Genomic DNA, 9,928 nt, shown 5'->3' on the forward strand with positions numbered 1-9,928 from the left:
GTCCACATCTTAAATCGATTGATCATATTTGTTCCTGATTTGTAGCCACTCTGTAAACCATATATATATGATTCTCATCTTTGATGAATCCAATCTGTATCTCCACAAAACTCATTGATTCTTCTTAGCTTTAACCATCTTTTAGAAAATGTTTCTCTCTGCCTCTCCAGTTCGTTAAACCGGCGTCTCGGCGTCCGTCACTCAATCTTCGAGTCTCTCCGTCTTGGTCGTAGTAGTCATAGCATAGCCTCTGGCTTCCTCCGCTTCTGGGATTCCCTGAACTTCAAGAAAAACAGAGAGTTTGTGGGAATCACGGTTCTCTTCCTTGATGAAAAGGTAAGTTAATCTTCGATCTATCACACTTATTTAACATAATTGTTTTAATTGATTTTCTGATTCTTTGTTGAATAATATTATTTGTAGATTCCATGAATCATGGGTTTACTCCCGTCGGACGTGCTAATCATTACATGCCATCTTTGAAAGCAGGTTCCATTGTGAAAGTCGATCGTTTTTAGGTTGCTAGGTGCTCAAGCATGTACAAGATAACTGATCATCCATTCCTCATTGGTTTCATCTCACTAACCATTATTGATGAAGTCATCATGGGTGCTTCTGAGATCAATCTCTTGTTAAGATTAGACTGTTCGACAATCTCCAAGTGATTGCGAACACAAACCTAGAACTCCCATGTATATTATCATATTGCAACTGGGTTTATATTATGTTTCGATATCATAACTGATATTTAAACTCGCAGATGTGGTTGGGCAAATCCGTTCTGTCTAGGGCTCTGACCTCACCATAGAAACAACTCGAGTCGTTATTCGTCTCCTCATTGTTACGTAAGAAACAATAAACACATAATTCCCTTTATATTACTGTCTATATTGTGCTAACATCAATAATCAAAAATATTTCATACCCAAGATTTGTGGTCGTTTATTTATCTCCCTTACTTATCAATCTAATTTTACACAAATCTTTATTTTACAGCTTAAAAGAAACCACGATAACCCAAACAATAAAAACACCAAAAACTAGAATCCAAAAAAAGACAAATCATTAATGATCACCTCTCTTTTTGTCTAATCTTACAAATAAACTTCAAAACAAATATACCAAACCAATAAACTCAACTAAAACTCAACGACACATACATTGAGCCAGCTAAACAAATACAAACTACAGGGCCAGCTATTTAACAATTTACAAACTTACTTTCGCAGATGCTTACGTAAACGACAACCAAAACCAGTGAAATTACATAAACAAAAAAACAGAGTAGGTTACAAACTTTGATAAATACAACTAGCAATGATTTTTGTTTACATATTACCCATCAAAAAAATAGAAATAAACACAGCCACCAACAGATACAAGAGACAATCCCAACAGATACAAAAGCGACAACAACATCTCCACCTGCTCACTCCTCTTGTCTTATGAAAATAGCTTACATGCTCAATGTCAACAGGCCAATGCTATTGTCTTCTTATGAGAAATATATATATTCATTTTAAGGCCCAAATACTAATTGTCACTCATTTTATAGTTATTTCTACAAGTCTTCATGTATTTGTTTTAAAGGTCCGGTAAAAAAACAAGTTTAAAAATAAAAATAAAAAATATAACCAGCATAATAAGAATAAAAAAAAATTATTATTTAATACACACAACTTAAAAAACTAAATTGGAAAAAAAATATCCAGAAACAAAAGGTACTCTCAACATCCTTAATATAATTTATGTAATCTCAACAGTACAAGTAAGAAATTAAAAAGACAAACAAACAATAAGTCTCAGTGACACAACAAGCAACACTACGAACTATATCAATCACATTACTAACACAGTTTAGTCCTTCATGAGTGGAGAACAGTGCATACACAGTTCATCATCACAACTCTAACCCTATAACAATAAAAAAACTTGAAAAATAATGATCAACCCAAAACGCAAAATTGACAGCTACAATAACCCTAACAAATATTGAAATGAAACAAAAAACTATGTCCACAACTCCGCGCTTGTGTGGAGGCAATGCCCCTAGTTAATCATAAGACTCCCTTCTTCTATTACTCTACTTTGTTTACTTTTCATATTTATATTATCGAGTATTATTTAGACCATCATAATGTTTCTTATGAATATGTCTAAGTAGTCTTACCGTTAGATTTAGAGTTCTTCGAAGGTTGACCTATGTATTGCTAAAATGAATATTAATTAGAAAATTAAATAGTTCTTCATCTAGTTGTTCTTAATGCTAAGTCTAGGCTTGATCACCCTGAACTTAGATCTTAGGATTAATTGGCACAAGGGGAAGTTAGGTTAATTACCTGAAACTAAACTAGTATGATATAATTGACCACGCGGGAGTTGGTCTAGGAGATTAGAGAACCTATCAAACCTACTATTAAAGACTGCTAGAATAAACATCGATCAACGTAACTACAGTTATATCGATCGATGTTTTGAAAGGTGTATCGATCGATATTCATATAGAACATCGATCGACACTTTCTCATGATTAACAAACGAGAGTTAAAATCTGAGATCTAGAATCTAAACAAACGAAGTTGATAGATTATAACTTAAGTTTGAGTTCAAGAACAATTAAAATTTATTAACTCCTAATAATTCATAGAAGGCATACTTGTCTGTCATACATGAGAAATCACATGAATCTAGCTATTTATTTTTAATTTTTTAAAACCTAAAACCAATCATCTGAACAACTGCCTTGTTCACCAAACTTTAGCTTCATTTACTGTTTTAATCATAAATGTCTAGCATTACTTCGAAAACAACAAATCTATGTGGATTCAATCCCTAAGTACTACAATTGAACCTCTTATCTGAGAGAGTAAATCACTCCTTAAGGTAATTTGAGTGATATCAAGGGACAATGTGGCCCTTTGGTTTTCAATTCAGTTGTACCTTTGTATTGGAGATCTTGTATTTGGACCGATGGAATACATTCCATGACGAATCGAATCCCATCTTCTTAAGTACAGCCCAGATGAAATCTCATTCTATCCTATTACAGTCTTTACTCATATATGTTTTGATCGCCATAAATTTAGTCTAGCATGACTTATTCGTCCTCAATCCATGAAACATTTCATCCTATGAGGATATTATCCAAAATCAACCGTCCCGCCACAAATGTTGATTGAGTTTTGGATACCAATTTCTAAAGACAAACCTTCTATATCTGACATAAAACCTTCGAGATTATCTTATACTCTACGTTACATAAACTAATTGGTCGTAGATCCGTCATCCTGGTGGGCCTCTCCTTTTTTGGATCCAACAAATATTAGTCATATTCAATCATTTATCCAACTTCCCCGTTCTCATAAAATAATTCACCAACTCAACCACATCATTCTCGATTAAGTGACATGCATGTTGGTAAAACAAACCCGCCTTGAAAAAAATTCTATACTATTAAAACAAAAAATATCATGTCATTTTCTTTAATGAACAACTCAAATTTACCTAAAATACCCTTATTTTTCCAAATAAACTTTAATTCTCACCATTGACATTCTGGCAATTTTTTTTTTTGGCTTAGACCATCTCCAATGGTACAAAACATTTTACTCTAAAATAGAGTAACTCTATTATAGAGTTGAATTTTCTCCAAAGGTTCACTCTATTATAGAGTAACTCTATTATAGAGTGAACCATTGGAGCAAATTCAACTCTATAATAGAGTAAATCTATTTTAGAGTGAAATATAGAGTAAAATTTTGTGTACCATTGGAGATGCCCTTACTCTATATTTCACTATATTATAGAGTATAGAGTGAACCATTGAAGCAAATTCAACTCTATAATAGAGTTACTCTATTTTAGAGTGCAATATAGAGTAACATTTTGTATACCGTTGGAGATGCCCTTAAAACTATATTTTAGCAGTAATTTAATTCATTGCATTCATGACCTATGAACAAAGCTTATTTTAACAATTATAATTTTCTTAACATTTTAACCTGGTTTTATGCTTATGCACAAAAAAGATAAAATATATACATTAAAACTATAATAGTACATATTGTATTTAAAAATTTAAAGTATAAATATAAAATCATAATTATATATATATAAATCTAATACAAACTATTTTTTTCCCATTGACAAACAAATTATTTACTTACAAAGAAATTATGTTTAACATTTTTAGTTAACTCAATTATACTTTATTTATTAATAATTTTAATTTCAAAACTCAAAAATATAACCTTCAAATAATCATCACAAAAAATGTAAATTAAAATTCATAATATACAAACATGCATTTAACTTATATCATATGTTTTAAACTCGACTCGGACGTTGAACCGAAAGAATTTTTGTTTCATTGAGTAATTGGGTCGACCACGGTTGAACCGCATATGAACAGATTAACAAATTATAATATAAAGTTATATGAAAATAATATTATTAACTATTTAAAAATTCAAAATTAAATGAAATGGGGAAATTGCCAAAAATGACTCAAAACTTGATTTAAATACAAAAAGTGTATCATAAATTCAATCAAATGCAAAACTAAAGAAAAAACATGTATTTAGTGTATCACAAATTCAATCAAATACAAAGTGTATCACAAATTCAATCCCATTATGACCAAAGAAAAACATATATTTAGTTTTACCATTATAACCATGTGCGTAAGAAGACTTCTTTAGAAGTCTTCTCCGAGAAGACTTCTTTGTAAGTGTATCCGTACAGTCACTCATCTTTGTAAGTTTTTATAAGTCTTCTTTGCAAATCTTTTCGTATAGTAGATCTTTAAAATAATTTAAAATTTTTATGAGAAATATTTTGATGGGCAAAAAATTGAATCATGTAATTATAAGCATTTCTAAATGATGTAAATTTATATTTACTAAAATTGAATTATTTTCAACATAGATTAGTGAATGTAGATTGAGTCATGATAGTATTTGGTTTAGGATTTGGTAACATATGTTATAATACCTATTGGTTATAGTATTGTTTGTATTTAGAGTTAGATTTTGGAATATTAACTTTTAAAAAAATAAAAAATTTGACCTACATGTGTTTAGTTTTGTGTATATTAAACACTTTATAAGTTGATTTTAAATTTAATGAATTATTTTTGCTATTTAGTTCGTTATTTAGAGTTTGACTACTCATGAAGTCTACTAACATGTTTCCGCTTAAATTTAAGTAGAATTTAGGTTTCCCGCCTAAATTTTAGTAGAATTTAGGTTTTTCGCCTAAGCGGAGTCTTCCAGAAATCTTCTCATGTATTAGATCTTAAAAATAATTTTTAAAATTTATAAAATATATTTTGATAGGGAAAAAATTCAAATCATGTAAATAAAAACATTTCTAAATGATGTAAATTTTATTTTACTAAAATTGAATTATTTTCAACATAGATGAGTGAATGTAGATTGAGTCATGATAGTCTTTGGTTTATGGTTTGGTAACATATGCTATAATATGGTTGGTATTATTAAGGTTAGATTTTGAAATATTAACTTAGACAAAACAATTAAATTTGACAGATTTGTGTTTAGTTTTGTGTATATTAAACATTTTAAAAGTTGATTTTTAGTTTAATGAAGTTTTTTTTTTTTTTTGCTATTTAGCTACTTATTTGATTTTAGGATCTAGAAGACTTCAGAAGTCTTCTAAGAGCAGACTTTCCAAGAAGTTTTCTATATCTTACATATTTAACCTAATTGTAATTTTTGTCTCCATATATAAAGAAAATTTAAATATTATATTTATTCATCTCAAATGGCTGCAACCAAAAATTAATGTTTATCACTCTAAAACTCTCCGACCTCTCTCTAATCTCTTTGAAAATGAAAACACCAAACTTTATATCAATTTCTCATTTTTTCTTATGTCTTCTCACTAATTTATCTTTTTTTTTGCAGGTTTTTCATTACATGGTTCTTATCTTTCACTCCTTCAAAGGTAGATCTATAAATTTTGGATATGTATTTTTGTGTGTTTTATATATTAGATACTAGAAAGCTATAGATTCAATCTAATGTGATTGTTTTTTATTATTTCAGCATAAAAATTTATTTTTGAAATTTTTCTTTGTTTTGAAGCCTTTTGAATATTTTTGAATTTGCAAGTCTTTTTAGATCTGAGATGGATTTTGGAAAACTTCTCAGAAGACTTCTCGGAAGACGGCTTGGAAAGTCTTCTAATGCATTTTATGTTATAAGACTTTGTGGCTTCCCACGAAGTCTTGAGGAAGTCTTATGTCCAAACTGATACAAATTTTGGATATGTATTTGTTATGTCTTATATAAGAGATTCTAAAAAATTATAGATTCAACTTAATGTGACTGTTTTGTTTATTATTTAAGCATAAAATTTTATTTTTGAAATTTTCTCTTTTTTGAAGCCATTTAAATGGTTTTGAATATGCAGATTTTTTAGATCTGAGTCAAGATTTTGGAAGACTTCTCAGGAGACTCTTCGAACACTCTTGGAAGACTTCTTGGGAAGTCTTATAATGTATTTTATGCTAGAAGACTTTCAAGAAGTCTTCAGGAAGTCTTCTGAAGTCTTCCCTCTAAAGTGGTATAAATTTTGGATATGTATTTTTGTGTTTTATATATTAGATTCTAAAAAGTCATAGATTCAACCTAATGTAACTGTTTTGTTTATTAGTTAAGCATAAAAAAATATTTTTGACCTTTTTCTATTTTGAAGTCATTTGAATATTTTTGAATATGCAGATTTTTTTTCAGATATGAGTTAGATTTTGGAAGACTTCTCAGAAGACTCTCGAAAGACTTCTTGGGAAGTCTTCTAATTTATTTATGCTAGTCTTCCATGAGTCTTCTGAAGTCTTCTGCTCAAAATGGTACAAAGGGATAATGTCAATTGGAGTCCGAGCTTATCTATGTTAAGGAATATTATCTAGCTATATGTGTAATAGTTTTGCTGAGGGTCTATTTTATGATTTGTATGTGTATTATTTTAGTTGTGAATTCTTTTGTAAACTTAAAGAGATGTTTAGGAAAAGAATTTGGTAAATATATTCATGTTTTGCCAAAAGTACTTGACATTATTGAAGTTATTGATACAACATACCAAGATAATTTTTAACCATTCTACCACTCATAACAAAATACACAATACCTAGGCCAAAGGCCACGGGCAAGGATGATGCGGATGTTTCATATGAACAATCGTCACGGTCGCTGGCTCTTGTGATACACAGTACCGAGGACAATAAGTGTAGCGGGTCCCAAGGTACAAGGAAGATAGCAAGTGCTATTGTTACTCCCTCACGACTGGACCGTCCTATGGAGGATAATGTGACTGTCAGGAACAAAGGCGAAGCTAGAGCTTTAGCATTATCTCCCTCAGCTGGACAGGACCCTCCTAGTGCTGATGATCAGATCATTGGGGCTTTAAGTGATATGGAATTGGTAGAGCAATCGAATGATGGTTTGGAAGATGAAATAGAAGGAGACGACCTCTTAGGAGTCGATCTTATGGAGATGGAAGGTAACAACTTCCATGTTGCTACTTAGGATAAGGGAATTAGCGAAGACATGAAATCCACGAGGACCAAGAAACATGGAGGTAAACGTAATGCCCCCTTGGGCATCAAGAACAGGAAGTTTGAGATCCTTCGTAGGGGGTCTCCAAGCAAGCGTTCGATGTCTTCTCGGTCACATGTCGAGGGGGGTGATAAGCAACGAAGTAGGCATGCAACAGCAGTGGTACCAGCGACCAAACATGATGGTTTGATGAGTTCCAAAAACTCATCCAAAAATTATAAATGAAGACGATCAGTTGGAACTGTAGAGGGATAGGGAACGACCTCACAGTTCGACGCCTTAAGGAGATGTGTCAGAAGCATCGCCCAGGACTTGTGTTCCTTTCTGAGACGAAGAACAGAAGGCTGCTGTTGCAAAACATTCAGGCCGACTTAGGATTTGATCATTTGTTTACTGTTGATCCACTTGGACTCAGCGGAGGTTTAGCTTTATTTTTTATGGATGAATTTCAAGTTAATGTATTATTTTCAAATAACAGAATGATTGACATTGAGGCAGTCATTGATGGAATAAAAGTGTTTTTGACGTTTGTTTATGGTGACCCTGTTTTGGAACGAAGAGATCAAGTTTGGGAACGTATTTCACGTTTCTCAACAACTAGAACTGAACCTTGGTTCATGATAGAAGATTTTAATGAAATTTTGGGTCATAATGAGAAGGAAGGAGGGAGGCAGCGTCCTGATAGCTCTTTCCTACCTTTCAAGCAAATGCTTACAGATTGTGGGATGTTGGAGTTTCCTTTTACAGGAAACATGCTTTCATGGGTAGGGAAGAGAGCAGGACGTGTAACTGTTCGATGTCGTCTGGACAGAGCAGTAGGAAATGCTGATTGGCATGAGAAGTTCCCACATTCCACTGTAAAGTACATGAGGCTATGGGGATCGGACAATCGCCCGATTCTCGTAATATAATCACAAAGCCAACGAGGAGATCAAAAAAATTTAAATTTGACAGAAGATGGCTAGATAATGAGGAACTAAGGCAGGTCATTCTGGAGGGATGGAAATCTCCTGATCTCCCCGCCCCCCCCCCCCCCCCCCCGATGCGACTATAATGGAACATATCCAGCTGCCGAAAAGCCTTGAGTGAGTGGAGGAAGCAACATAATATCAACTCGGCGAAGTTAGTGGAGGAGCTAAAGGAGAAAGTTGAAGGCTTATACGCAGATAATGATGCGACGACCGAAGAAATTGCTGAAGCGTTGAAGGAACTCTCTGATGCTCTTAAAGCAGAAGAAATGTTCTGGAGACAGAAGAGTAGAGTGTTTTGGCTGAGAGAAGGAGACAGAAACACAAAATTTTTCCATGCTCTAACAAAGCAAAGGAAAGCAAGGAATAAAATCACGCAGCTCCTGGACACAGATGGTAACGTAGTGGAGGATGAGGAAGGACTGGTAACCATTGCTACTAGCTATTTTAGGCAAATCTTCGAGTCATCTATTCCAGAAGACATTGAAGAGGCGCTATCTGAAGTTCCTACGACGGTTACGGGAGCAATGAATGACAGCCTTACGGCTCGTGTTTCTGAATGGGAAGTCAAACTAGCTCACTTTGCCATGTATCCAGATAAGGCGCCGGGGCCAGATGGGATGACTGCGCTTTTCTATCAAAAGTTTTGGGATATAGTCAAGGAGGATTTAACTCTTATGGTTAATAAATTCCTCTTTGAAGGGAGTATTGCTAATGGGCTGAATGATACAAATATTTGTCTTATTCCAAAGACATCTAAGCCTAACGACATGGCTCAATTCAGACCCATAAGTTTGTGCAATGTCAGCTATAAGATTGTCTCTAAGGTCTTATGACAAAGACTAAAGAAAATCTTGCCAGAGTTGATATCAGAAACCCAGTCAGCCTTTGTAGCTAGAAGACCGATTTCAGATATTATCATGATTGCTCAAGAAATGTTTCATGCACTGAGAACTAAGCCGAGTGGACGTAATAAAAGGATGGCCATAAAGACAGATATGAGTAAAACATATGATAGGATGGAGTGGTCGTTTATTGAAGCTGTGATGAGAAAGATGGGATTCGCTGAAACATGGATCACCTGGATTATGAGGTGCATTACGTCGGTAAAGTACAAAGTTCTTATGAATGGGCAGCCAAGGGGAAATATTGTTCCAGGTAGAGGCCTGCGTCAAGTAGATCCTTTGTCTCCTTTCATTTTTATTCTGTGCACGGAAGCGCTCGTTTGCCTTCTTAATCATGCAGAGAATCAAGGGAAGATAACGGGGATGCGTGTAACACGCGCATGTCCTTCGGTATCCCACCTTTTCTTTGCTGATGATAGCCTTTTCTTCTGTAAGGCGGAGCCCCGTGAATGTGAAGAAGTAATGAAAGTAGTCA

This window comes from Brassica napus, chromosome C3, assembly GCF_020379485.1.
Source record: "Brassica napus cultivar Da-Ae chromosome C3, Da-Ae, whole genome shotgun sequence".
Lineage (NCBI taxonomy): Eukaryota > Viridiplantae > Streptophyta > Magnoliopsida > Brassicales > Brassicaceae > Brassica > Brassica napus.